Source organism: Euprymna scolopes, chromosome 2, assembly GCF_053919585.1.
Source record: "Euprymna scolopes isolate OS-2025 chromosome 2, ASM5391958v1, whole genome shotgun sequence".
NCBI classification, from domain to species: domain Eukaryota; kingdom Metazoa; phylum Mollusca; class Cephalopoda; order Sepiida; family Sepiolidae; genus Euprymna; species Euprymna scolopes.
The window spans coordinates 46,989,357-47,005,203 of record NC_136483.1 but is presented as its reverse complement, the minus strand read 5'-3'; positions in this window follow the sequence as shown (position 1 = coordinate 47,005,203).

Genomic DNA, 15,847 nt, shown 5'->3' with positions numbered 1-15,847 from the left:
ATATATATATATATATATATATATATATATATATATATATATATATATATTAATTCCAAAAGAAAGTTATTAAACAGAAACTCTCCGTGTCTGGCAATATATATATATATATATATATATATATATATATATATATATATATATATATATATATATATGCATATATATGTATACATATATATGCATATATATGTATACATATATATACATGTATACATATATACATATATACATATATATATGCATATATATGTGTGTATATATATATGTATACACCGTATAAACACAACACTAGCGAATAAATACTGGAAACTCAAAGAGAGCGGACATTCGCCGGTAGTCGAACGGAAAATAATGAGACAAGCTACCACGTGCAGACATTTAGACGACCCATGTAAATTATGCCTCCATGAAAAATTTGCTATCCTGTACTTTAAAGAACCCCAAAATCTATTAAACTGTAGACGAGAAATAGCAAACACCTCTGTTCACAAAATAAAACTTACTCTAGGATAGCGATACAAAATAGCTTTAAAACTAACAATAACAATAGAAAACAAACAAGTAAATAAATTAAATAAACATGAATATACATAAACGATCACACATATATGTATATATATATGTATATATGTGCATGTATGTGTGTACACATAGGTATATTTATATATATAAAAAAAATATGAAAACGTCTGCCTTAAACCACTAACCTAGTTCTAAAACAGATCCTTTGTTCAATAAAATGCATGTCCATTGGCTGATAGGAAGGGGCGCGGTGAATACTAGAAAGCTGATTGGCTAACTAAAAATCCTCAACATATATAAACACAAGAAGCAACCACAGAATTCGCGCATAAGCCTGACGAATCCTATAGTGGATGAAACGCAGAATATTCAGTGTAGCTTAATCGCCATATATATTTTATAAATTACTATATATATATATATATATATATATATATATATATATATATATATATATATATATATATAGCCAGACACGGAGAGTTTCTGTTTAACAACTTTCTTTTGGAATTTCTACTTTATGTATTAACCTCCTTTTAGTATTGTCGAAAGTATTTTTATTGTTTACTTTGTGCTGTGTACGATTTGTATAAGAACTACAGAAGACGTCACGCTATATTTACTAGGTAAATATCGATTAATAAATTCGTTTATTGTGTTGGCTATTTTATATATGTGTTGTTACCAGCGAGATTGTTAGTCGAATCCAATCGTAATATATTAAATTGCTTAGTTAGGTATTTAACTATAAGTAAGCGGGAGATAATAATGTAAATCTTTAATTGTAGATTTGATCGGGTAGTAATGTTAATATACATGTATTATACATATACATGCATTATACATATACATATTGAAATATTGTACATGCATCTAATCGAATATGCCTTTAACACGTGCCCATATCTTCGGGCACCTACCTTTCTATAGATAGCCAAACGTTTTTTGAAGCCCAGCCGATAAAATACAGTATGAAGACAAATGTGGTTCAGTAGAAAGCCTGAGTGGAAACAATGCTACATAACTAAAACATGAATCCAGACAAACATTCGACAGTACTACATTAAGATTAATACGTAAATTGCAAAAAATCAAAAGGAAAGTCGTTAAGCAGAAACTCCCTGTGCTTTTCAACAATATATTTTTTTAATGAAAGTGGTTGAAGACCCGTATGTGTTCGCAAATGCATCTCTTGTTTGATATGACTGATTTCTGATTTTTGTAAGTAAGAGCGTTTGGATTCTCTCATCAACTCTTTATTTTTGTTCGACCCACATAGTTGGCACTGCAACTACATTCTAAATTGTAAATTACATTATTATTAAGATGGGGTGTGTTAGAACCTATTTTCGAGAACACAACGCGCACATTTGAAGCCAAAATAATTTTGAGATGATCTGATTTGCAAATGGCTCACTGCTCTCAACCACGGTAAACGGAGATATATTGGATGTTTATTAACTGTTTCGATTTTAAAACGCAGATGTATTTGACATTTATTAAGTGTTTGAATTTTACACACTAAAAAAACAGACGTGCTTGCCAACACATACGTGTCTTCAATCACTGACCATCGCATTAAAAACAAATCATGTGTAGCGAACCTTTAGCATGAACTCATTTTCAATCCTGAGTCGTCCTCACTCATTATTTAATTTAAATGTCTTGGAAACTGTGCACGTTCAGTTGAAAAAGCCTTCTCTCTGTAATCAGAAGGAATGCCATTGCGTGTGAGCGTGATTAGTCTCAAGGATATCGAGTAATATACAGTTGCTTTATTTTAATCGTTTCTCTACGTGATTTTATTTTTAATTGTACATATTTTTGATTCCCCTTTTTTTTCAAAACGGAAACCCCTCGATACAGCTTTGAGAAGGCGAGGGCGAAACCGGTCAGCTGACTCCCCCTCTTTTTATTTTCTCCCCTTCTTCACCCCGTTTACTTTAAAAAAAAACAACGTTTTTAATCATGAATTATAAAAGTCTTCCCTTCATGATTGCGATATATATATATATATATATATATATATATATATATATATATATATATATATATATATATATATATATATAATGTGTGTGTGTTGAGAGGGGTGGACGTTTGTGCGTGTGTGATTATATACAGCCTAATATACGAAATTAATAAATGGATCAATACGAATTTCGAATTATATATCCTCGCCCAAATTCGCACTTTATAAGTCTTGTATATCTAAACATTTATGAGGTGAATGCGCGCGCGCACACACACATACACACACACACACACACATATATATAATGTTTATCTTTATATTATAAACATATTTTTATGATTTTCTAATGTATATTCTACGCTACTTAGTTCTTTTTAATGTATATATTATTATAAATGATTCTTCTATGCAAATCTAAGTAGTTAAGGTGTGAAATGACACATGCGTTATCATAAGTGGATGTTTTCATTCGACTTTCCAAATAATCAGTGTTAAAGTTTATCTTTTCTCATTACTACGACTAATATATATTAAAAAAAAACTTTTTCGCCCCATACAGAGCATACTGAACCTTATAAATTAGGTAATGGAATAGGAGAATAGTCGGGGTTGAGTAGTAAACTAATTGTTTACATTACAGTAAAATATCTGTAAATTCATAGTCAGGAAAGCCGATAACAGGGAAAGGTTTCCAAATTCTAGCATTCCAAGTCAAGGAACTATTAGAGTAGAACGCTTTGCAACATCTGGGCATCACAACATAAAAGCGATGGGTTTCTACTGCTTGTTTTGTTGGTCGCGAGTACGTAAGTAAAAGGTCACATGTGAGATGAGTTTATCAGAAAACATTCAAAAAATTACTTGTAAAACAAGCACAGGGATGCAACAATGCGGCGATGCGAGAGATATTAGATGTTAACCGATAGTACGAGATTAATTGGCTTTGAGGTTCTTTTTTTAACTCACTTGAGGGGGTATGCTATTGGACAATCAGAGAATTGGGCACTGGACAAGTCCCTTAACACCCCGGGTCGTGAGGACTCTACTTTATTTCATGTTGAGTGACTTGAGCAAGAATAGCCTGACAGCGCCCATCCCTCCCCAGGCGTCAACCACATTCAGCACATGACATTACCAAATGGTCACTTTTTTAATATTGCCCAAGTTCAACGTCACTGTATTGTATTAGAAACATTCAAAAGCATAATTGATTTAAATTATTTCATTAATAATAAACATGTGTTTGAAGGAACCGTTGTTGAATGTTATTCTTTCGATTAACCGATCAACCGTAAAACAGAACATCCTCTGCAAGTTTTTTCATGATTTTTATTATAATTACAAATTTAAATCATTGTACATTTACTAAAACGGTCCTTTATTTCGCTAAATCAATCCCCCACCAATCATATATATGATAAAATAGTTATCCCATTATATAGATTAAAGTTTTACGATATCTTTTTTGTTTCTTAAATTGTTAGGTGAAACTACACAATAGATACAAACCATCCGCCAGCCAGGTAATATAAGTGCATAAATACCAGTAAGTGATATTTACGATTATATTCAGCTAAATCCAAAACAAGCGACAATGAAATGAATGGTTTATTTTATTGTCGCTATACCGTAATCACGTGATTAAAAATGTTTAAATTAAAAATTGGGAGACACAAGGATTAGGATAACCCAAAATAGTAATTCGAGCAGGTACGCATAGGTAAAATACCTGAAATAACAATTTTTCTTTTAGTAAGAAGGATAATTAAATACTAATTCGTTTTATCTTGGTAAATGAAGAAAAGTGCAGCAAAAAAAACACAACAGCATTAATAATATTTAAACAAATAAATAAATAATTGACATTTCATTTCATTTCGAGCTTAATTTTTTAAGTTTGATGGTCGCCAAATATTTTTCCGGTGATTGGGCTAGGGTTATCCACATTGTCATATTGACCAAAATAAAACAAACTAACAAAAAACATCAAACTAAACGATAAAAATCATAAAAATCATAATAATAAAAAACTTTCTTTTTTTAACTCCTGAATATTACGTTTGTAATCGATGAGATTAATGGGATAAAAGAAAAGCCAGGTGACCTGTGTGCATTTTTGATGGGGTGGGGTATAACCCTCGCTATTTTTTTTTCATTTCCGATCAGCCACAGCAATGTGTGATCGGACACAGCTAGTTAATAATAAGCATATCGTGTTTTGTTATAAATATAGTTTGGATGCATAGAATAATAAAGTTTTACATTTATTTCCTTAGATGTAGTGAGTGTGCGTCATTTTAATCCTGCTTAATATTTATGTAAACTTTTAATGGATCTATTTTTAGAATACACAGGCATTGACAAGGAAGATCACAGGTACACCATTAAAATTCTATTTTTTAAAAAGGGGACCCTGTCTTCTATATGCAACCAAATGAAAATGATAAAACTACAAACTAAAAACATGAATCAGTAGTAGAAACAGCATAGTTTAGCGAGATAACTTAAGAATGGTCCAAAACTTTATGACAGCCGTTCGTCTCCATATTGTATCAACAATTTTAAATGTCATCTCATAGTCAAGTGGTAATCTCAAAGTTGTTCGTCTGATCAGACCAAAATACTTAACTGTGGTTAATGTTATAAAAAACACCACAACCATACCTCAAATTTGGAATAATCAGACAATGACATTTTGTCAAAATATCAACCGAGATCGAAATTGTCAATGTCAAGAGCGATTTACTATAAGCAACACGACTTCATTGGGTACAATATTAGCGAGTCTCTGCGATGATCAGAAATCAAATTATCACTAATAGTATAACTTTTTACACGTCCATGAGTTTGATCCACACTTTGAACTGCCTCTATTTGTCTTTAATATACTGGCATATTTTTTCTATCTTTTGTGTTTTTGCAACTATAGAAGAACGTTTATTCAGTGGAATTTCGGATATAGTTCAGGGTAATAACTCTGACAGAGATGACAAGACCAACCAGCATACCAAACCGACGTCACATAAGCTGCTTGATATAAGAGGCATATCATTAATGCTATATCGTTTATTACCCCGGGTAGGTGATTTTCTTTCCCAGCATATAACAAGTTTCGGAAAGCTTTCCACCACAAATTTAAAGCCACACGAACATGAAAAGTAAACACCACCGATGTAAGTTTCTAAAGATATAAGCATAAAGTCCCCAGGACTGGTAATCAAAAGGTCCGGTAAATACACAAGCTACGCATTACAAATCTTCCTGCAAGAAATGCTCAGGCCCTTAACATCTGTACCCGAGTGTATGTCTCCAGAGGAATAAGAGACCACATTAAAACAGTTTATTGATGAGCTGTTTACGAAATTCTTGAACATGTGTTGGCGGCCATCATCATTATGTGTTTAGTACTTTTTCATCGCACAAAATGTTTGGATGGATTAAAAGACCATAAAAAATTGATGTAATTGAAATCATTTCATGAAGTATTATAGGTTTTATTATTAATACAGTTCATATATTCATCATTAGTTTAATTTAATTTTAAATATTATCAGGAAATTCATTGATAATAAAAGGCTTTAATATTTTCTTACTCAGTGTACACCTCGCATTAAATGGGGGAGATTAATTTTGTGCGATTTGACAGATTATTATAATAGCTATTTTATATCTCTGGGGGCATTCATTTTCATAATTAAAAGTACATGAATGCATATGAGTAAGTATTTTTATTGGGGTAATTAAGAGAAATGAGAACCAGCCCATTCCCAACTCCAAAATAGGTCTGCTAATGTTTAATGAAATTATTCTTTGAGAATTTAAATGAAAATTATTATTTTATGGAAACCCTCATTATTTTTGATCACGTGTGACGGGAATTTCTTTGCAAAACACGTGATTAATTTATTCGAGCTTGGATGCCTGATAACTACGATCAGTTAGACCTTTAACATGTTTTGTCAGTATAATAACATTCTCCCGAGACAGTATATGCTGTTAGTAATTTGTAATTAAATACTTCACTTTATCCAAATTGACTAGGATAGAAAAATCATACAATTTAAAACGTCTCGATCCTCTTTGTTCAGCACTTTTCTTAAATACACACACACACACATACGCACACACACACGCACACGCACCAAACCTCACACATTTACGCTGTCTCTTTCTCTCTCTCTCTCTCTCTCTCTCTCTCTCTCTCTATATATATATATATATATATATATATATATATATATATCTTCTCCACTCTCTCTCTCTATATATATATATATATATAAATATGTATATATATATATATATATATATATATATATATATATATATATATATATATAAAGACGGAAAGAGAATATGTGTGTGAGATAAAGGGGATCGAAACGTTTGATAATGGAAAACCGAATATAGATATGCATAAATATATATGAGATATACATATTATATATATATACATATGATATATATATATATATATATATATATATCTATGACATATACATATATATATATATGGCATATCTATATATATGACATATATATGACATATATATATGAGGTATATATATATAAATATATATGAAATATATATATATATATATCAAATATATATATATATATTTCTATATGCATATATATATATATATATACCTCATATATATATATATGTCATAAAAATGTCATATATATAGACATGCCGTATATATGTTTATGTATATATATTCATATATATCCAAATATATATATTTCAAAATATATAATATCTTAATATATATATGTCATATATATATATATATATATATATATATATATATATATATATATACATCCCAAATATATATCTCAATATATATATATATATATATATCAAATATATATATATATATATATATATGTCTCAAATATATGTATATAGATATATCTAAAAATATACATATATATATCTCACCTATATGCATATACATATATATATATGTATATCTCAAATATTTATATATATATATATTCAACATATATGTGTATATCTCAAATTTATACATACACGCATATATAACGATATATATACATGTATACATGTACATATCTGAAATATATATATATATATATATATATCAAATACACACATATATATATACATGTATATGTATCTGAAATATACATATATATATATGAAATATAATTATATATATATATATATATCAAATATATATATATATATATATAATTATATATATATATATATAATTATATATATATATACGTGTGTGTGTGTGTGTGTGTGTGTGTGTGTGTGTGTGTGTGTGTGTGTGTGTGTGTGTAAGAATGTTTGTTCCTTAGGAGCGCTGGTTGAGTTTGAACAAAATAAAATACGCATTATACAGGGTGACCCCAAAAGAACTGTTCATAACTCTTATTAGGCTCCGTTTCTTAGTGTTTTGTCTGAATGAAATGAAACTTTGGTCATTACTAGTTTTTTGTATTAAAAAACATCACATCAAAACACTAGGGTCTTTGGCCTTTTTTCTCCGTTCTACAGCATAGTTTCTAGATTGCTGCCATATAGCTTTCGTTTTTTTTTTTTTTTTTTGGTCACCCTGTATACGTTTGCAGCCAAAACAACGCATTATTACAAAATAAACATACATTTATTTTGTTTGCAATTTATATTGAAATTGATAATTATATTTCGAAGGAAACCTTCATCTTTAGTATGTGTTTTTCTTTCGTTTTTCTTGACATGTTGTTGTTGGAGCAGAGAGAGTAAGTAGAATTCGTTGTATTCACGTTAAGATGTTTGTTCCTTAGGCGCGCTGGTTGAGTTTGAATAAAATAAAATACGTATTATATACGTTTGAAGCCAAAAACAACGCCATATTACAAAATAAACATACATTTATTTTGTTTGAAATTTATATCAAAATTCATAATATATTTCGAAGGAAACCTTCATCTTCAGTATGTCTTTTTTGCCATGTTGTTCTAAGGAACAAAAATATTAACGTGAATCCCTTTCAGTTGAATTAAGTCGCAGAATGTTGCTCGTATGGGTGGATCATCATACAATGATAAGAACACTCTGAGTGATGTAAAGCATTTTAAAATAAAATACTTACATTTCAACGTTATTTCACGCGGTTAACGGAAGCCGAATGGATGCGGTCCTTGCTAATCAAGCCAGAGATAGCTAGTGTTACCGGGTTCGAAGACATAGACTGGTGTTTATTGCACTGAAAATTCTCGAAATGATGAAGCACTAGTGTCTGTAGGTATTTAACTGTTATATTAAATAATTATAAATATATATATATATATATATATATATATATATTACTCCCTATATATATAAACATAACACGCTGTATAGATAGCTAATTAATTCTTAATTTCATTTGCCATGTTCACTCACCCTGTATCCCAATCATTCCATTTTATGTTATATCATGTATCTAATCCTCATACATACATACATACATACATACATACATACATACATACATACATACATACATGCATACATAAATATATAAAATCCGTTTCCTCGCTTTAATAATGTTATTCTTTAGACCTGATAAATAACAAATTTTATTGACACACACACACAAACGCACACACACACACACACACGCACACACACACACACACATATATATATGTATATATATATATATATATATATATATATATATATATATATATATAAAGCGAGATTATATAGGCGTGAATATAATGGGATGGTTGACTGAAACTTCATATAGATATAGATAGATAAGGAAAATACGAAGATAAACATAGATAAACAGGCAGATAGTTATTAAGAATTTTAATGTTCTGTTCTGATTCCTTATGCTCACTTTCACTGCCAAAACCTAATTGAGTCGATATTCTGAATTCCCATTTTTCTACTCCCACTTCTCTTTATTATCTTCGTGTCGCCCTTTTCTGACTTGGCGAGTGACGAGGCAGAAAATTTGGGGATATGAAAAGGCGATAAGGCGCGCAACTTGAATCCGATTAAAATGGCGGCCTGCGGTAATGACGTCCATTCACGTCCCATTTACTCGCAGACACGTCTGCGCAAACTGTCGACTACAAATCATCTTCATACGTCACTACCCACCGTCATATTCACAACTTTCTACGTTTTATCCGAATTTTTTTTTTATTAATTCATAGTAAGAAATATTATTACAGTCGACTGCGTTAAATGCAATCTTCATTATCTTGTAGTATTAGTTGTAATAATCATTATGATAATAATAATTTACTGCCACTCAAAAACCAAAGTAAGTCAATGGTCATTGCTAGCGAGAAATCAATGGTAAGCGACTGTTGGGATTACACAAAATCATTTCCAAAGTTATCAAAATAATTGAAGAGTACTGGAAACTTGGGGACATTTACTGTCATCCCGACTCCAGGGAACACAACTGGAAATTATGAGTGATTAACTGATGATAAGCTATGTAATGATCTATATAATAATATTATGACGTGTGTGTTATTTACTCTGTGTGTCACGCTTACCTCTAAGTGAGTGTCGTTTAATTGTTATGGGCTTCAATTTTTTGTAATAAATATGTTTACTAAGAATTCTCCATACGTTTTCGTTTTGGTTTCGTTTATAGCTGATTACCCTTAAGTCATTTATTTTTTGATAAATACTTTTACAAAAAATTCTTCGTAAGTTTTGGTTTCGGTTTCAATTATATCTGAAGGAACTCAAGTCAAGTAAATGCTGAAGATTTACAGCATGTCGACTTAAATATATTACATATGAATGAGTCCTCTGTTTAATTTCAACATGGTTCCGCTAGTAATTTCAGAAATGCAAACAACACGAACACTGGGCAGGTAAGTATAACCTCTAATTTTAGGGACCAAAGTGAAACGGACAAACTACAGCACAGCCAAGATTACCATCATAAAAGGAAAACTCGAAGGAAAAATGGACAACAACCGAGAACAGACCCGTAATGGAATGCTATTATAAGGGTCATCTTAAATACAGATACGGAGGAAAGAGCTATGGGACATGTCCAGTGATTACCATACGACAGAACAAAGAATTGCGGACCAAGCAAGACTGATACTCAAGAAAAAGTAGCACTCAAGCTGGAACTAACTGAAATACAGGGAATAATAAATGAGGAAACTGAGCATGGAGAAGCCTCCACTGAAACCACACGTGTAGCAACTCCAGAAATGGAAGCCCCACAATTAGAAACACCACAGGCGTAGAACATGCGAAGACTGAATTCTACAAATGTGGAAATCGAGAACAATGAAACGGAGCTAATAGGGGATAAAACAAATTATATGAAAAAAATAATAGAGTTCATGAACAAGGATAAACAAAACTTCCATCCTTGAGGAAACAAGAGAAGAAGAAATTAAAAACGGAAACAGAGAAGGTAAATAAGCTCCTCCCACACACCACTACAGATACAATCACAGACTTGAACAATGTAACTAACGCAGGTGCCAAAATGGTAAGTATGGAATTCAGTCGGGAAAAGATGCATAAACAAAACCTGGATGAGAAGTAAGGTTAGAACTCAATTAAAAAAAAAGCCAAAGCAATAAACAGGAAGAAAGCCACGTGGATAAGATGGAAAATTGGAAATGTGACTAGCATGGAGACGCTAAACAAGAAACTTTAAGAACTGAACCAAAAATAGCAGCAGAATAAGCGAGATTAAGACGATATAGATACAAATCTTGACAGTGCAAGCAGATCATGACATTTAAAAACAATGAGAGAGAATTATACCAAAATGTGAACGGGTGAATAACAAAAACCGAACATCAAACCCAATGGAAACAAAACTCTACTTGAGTAAGATATGGGAAGAATGACCGGACCAAAATAGAAATGCTGAATGGTTGAAAGACATAAAAGAAGAGTAACAACAAATGGAAATAGAACAGGTAATGAAATCAGCAAGGAGACCCCCAGGAAAACTATAAGAAAATGGCAAACTTGAGAACATCAGGACACGACGGGATACGTGCATATTGGTTCAGAAAAATCATAATATTACACGAAAGGATACCTCAAAACCTGAGGAGAGATATAACATATGAGAAATATTTGGAATTACGTATCTCTTGCTGTTTATTTATACCATTTGCAACCATAGGAACTAGTTTTAGTCTCCCCGCCATCAAGGCCAGATGTTTTGGGGATATTTATATATAATATGAGTATTTCTTTTCTACTCTCTCGTCTATCCTGCTGTCTATATTTTTACCTATTTCTTTTTTTTTGTCCTTCCCTTTTTCTTTTCTTGATCGCCTTATTTTTAAACGATTTACATTAGCAATGTTGGTTTCGGTTTCGACTCCTGCTGATGGCACTCAATTCATTGCTTTTTACATCTAAAATCATGACTATATATTGGGTATAATCGATAGGTAATTAGCTTTATAATAATAAATACGAACTCTACTTAAATTAAAATATATTATTGAAGCGTATTTCACGGCCGGTAAAACTGTTTGCCCAGCTAGTAAATCAATAAAAAGCTGTTATAACTGAGCTGTTCGTCCAGAGAAAAGTGGGCTTGAAACAAATGAAATTACGAACAATGCTATAGCATGCATGTATAATCTCGGCATAAAATGAGAAACGATAGTTTACATACCGTCATCCCTTCATCACATACGTCATCTAGAGAATTTCTAAATAACACTATCATTATCTAGCCAAGAACGTGAATGAAAAGAAGTTACTGAAATCATATGACTTAGTGAATTGACAGAAGTTCTGTCTTCTATAAACGAATATATGTCTGCACTCGTGATATCCAAAAGACTTGGACCTGTCAGACACAAAACCGACAATCTCTTTCGGAATCATCATCGCTTCATTGTTTGTCAAATCGTGCTGACTACAAGTTGGCATCTTTTATTAAAATTACGCTTTTAACTACAACCCCGATTATAATTTCTTTCATATTCGTATTCAAATGAAAAGTTTTGCTTCTTGGCTTTTAACCAACATTTTCTTCAGGATTATGAAGATATTATCATATACGTCTATTAAGAGAAATGTTATATTGTTCAGTCGTGTAAGAATTTGGCGTTATTTTGTAGATTCAAATTAAAATATGAATTCATCTATACAGAATCTGTAGTCGGGGTTTCAATTTCTACAATAATCAGCCACACTAATGAACCTCAGTAACGATGAAAGGCTATTTGTGAGAATTTATTAATGCTATACATATATATGCATGTATACTTATCGAAAGACACGACGTTGACCGAGATTGAATAATGATCAACGAATGTTTCACACTCCCAAATTTTATTGTCATCGGTCTTGGTGAAATCGTCTATTTTTCAATCAAATCGATTTATTGCCTGCTCTCGTTGGAGACTGAACAGGGAGGAAGCTTCACATGACTTCCGGTAGTGACAATACCTTGTAGATGAAATTGCACTCTATAGAAACTTCAGTTTACTTTAATATTTTCTTTTGTATATAATCGTTTCAATTAAAGTTGTTAATGATAAAGCATCATGGTTTAATTCTTTTGTAAACAGAAAACATTCATTTTGAAAACTGTTCAGTCATGCCAAAGTCCCTTCTCTTGATTTTAGATGGCTGACAATCCTGATTGTGCAGTGATCATGGGTTGAATTTCAGTTTAAAATGAAAAAGTCATAGTTTAATTTTGTTTTAAACAAAAACATTTATTTCAAACGCACGCTGTTGTATCAAAATACCTACTTTTGATTTAATATAATGTGTCTGTAAGCTTGTGTTGTTATAAATTTGTGTTGTTATAAATTTGTGTTGTTATACATTTGTGTTATTATACATTTGTGATGTTATAAATTTGTGTTGTTATAAATGTTCTCTAATGCACTTGTTATTTTTGGCTCAAAAAGGTGTTAACTTTGTTCAGAATCACACATTCCTTCTTTCATCATACTCATCTTAATCCTTCTGATTCAAAATTTCTCTAAGAACACTGATAGGTACATAATATGAAATTTCATAACAAACGGCATAGCGGAGTCTATAGGGAACAAACTTACACACATCGACGAAGTACATTTCATATAATAGTAGAAATAGAAATATGTACACATAATTGCATATATGTATATATATATATATATATATATATATATATATATACAATTATGTGTACATATTTCTATTTCTACTATATATATATATATATATATATATATATATATATGCATATGTATTAATGTACAAATATGTAGTTTTTTTTATTTGTAAACGATAACACGGTTAATTACGTCTATAACCTTGAATATCCCTTCCGTAAATAGAATATTTTTATTATATATATATATATATATATATATATATATATATATATATATATATTTGACGAAAACAAATATTTAGTTATTTATTATATTTATTTTACTTATAAAACAGTAATCTATTGACACGCATGTTTTGAGCTGCTACTTCTCGTCAGTGTAGCTTGACTGTTTCTTGGAATTGAACCTTACATCATATGTATTATAGTCTAATGCCTTAATAGTTACAACACAGAACCCATATTGTCTATATTTGTTTATGTCCTAAAATAATTTCCACAAAAAATAAGACCAAGGTCAAAAACGTTATTAACCGAATTATTGTTTAAAATAAAAAAAATAAAATCTCCACCTCCTTAACATTTTTACTAAGGTGTCGTACTAACGATTGTGGCAAGATTTTAAGATTTATTTCCTAAAGATTAATATATCATATCACAAAAACGCTAAAGCGTTTACCTTATTTTTAAATATCATATTCGCTCATGGGTGTATTTTATTCATAATTGTAAAACTTGAGAAATATTAAGACTAGGTTTACAAAAAACAACAATATAAGAAGTCGATTTAAATGATTCAGCCTTTTAAAACATAAATATGTCTTACTTTGATAATACTCTTTATCAAACTAATCACACATCCTCATTTTAATTTTCAATTAAAATAAAATGGTCGATTATATTCGAAGGTAACACGAAGGCCCACTTTTAATTATCTACTATACCGGAATATTGGAAAGTGGCCACTTTCTTACACATGTGGGAGTTGAAAATTCCCAGCCTAACTCGATTGTCGCCCTTTAACTCAGAAGAGCGGCCAAGGTACGTCACTTCCTGTTCCCCATATGTCTTTCTCTTTTGCGCTGGACCTTCAAGCAGTCAAGATGTAACAAACACCGCTCAGGTGGTATGAGCCACCACAGCACCCTGACTAGCCAGTCATCCAATCGAACTCTTATTCTAACGAACTCTCATTCTTTCTATCGCTTCGTCATGTATATTTATGTAAATAAATTGCATTTCTTTCGCTGATATATAACGGTATGTTTTCGTCATCATTATGCGACCTTTTGCTTTTCGTCTATAACACAGCAGACCATCCTGCCCCCAACACGCATGCTTAATAGACTTACCCGGTATCCTAAGTAATACTATTGAATGTTTAATAAAGGAGTATGAATTACAATTCAAGTCATTGGTATCACTCGACCTACAGTAGAACCCTAGTCTCTTGAATAATAAAAGAACGCAATAACCGTCATGTTAAATGGGTTAGAAATTTGAATCGTGACATTTATTTCGAATTAACATATACGTAAAAACACACGTTCATATTTCGTCCTATACTCTAGAAGGTATGCAGGTCGGCATGTCACTTGCATAAAGCGAAGCATTAATCTCAGGACTAAGTTGACAGTTTTGTTTCTTCCACTGAAAATTCCTATATCCACTAGAAAAAATACGAAGCTTTCAAATTGATCGCAAAGAAACTATCAAGTAGTTTGCCAGCATTGCGTGTACCAGTCTTTGTCGATAGATTATTGCATGAGACAAACAGGTAATATCTTCTCTTTAAAAAAAGTATACAATAGTAAGACATGACAGAGGATCTATTTGGTATATATTAGTCATCATGTATTATCCTAATTAGTAATTATGTAAATGTAACAGAATTCAACTAACTTTACTTCGAATATTAATTTACCTATGAATTAAAGGAATAATAATTATTTCAAATTAATGGGTTTTGCATCATTTTGCATCATTATTTTGCCACCATTATTGTGTCCTATTAAGAGTATTTAAACCAAACGAGCATGGGTCAGAAATCTTCCACGCAGTAAAGATTAAAGTTTGGAATTGGTAAGAAGAAATTTAAATCGTGGGAAACATTGCTTACTTAGTTTCTAAAGACTATGGCTAAGAACCGACACACCCTTACATTTTATTTTCAAATAGAGTGTGTCAATAGTATGCAATGAAAATCCCTATCAAATGCTCAAAATGTTACAATATTTATTAATGTATACATTATTGCGCG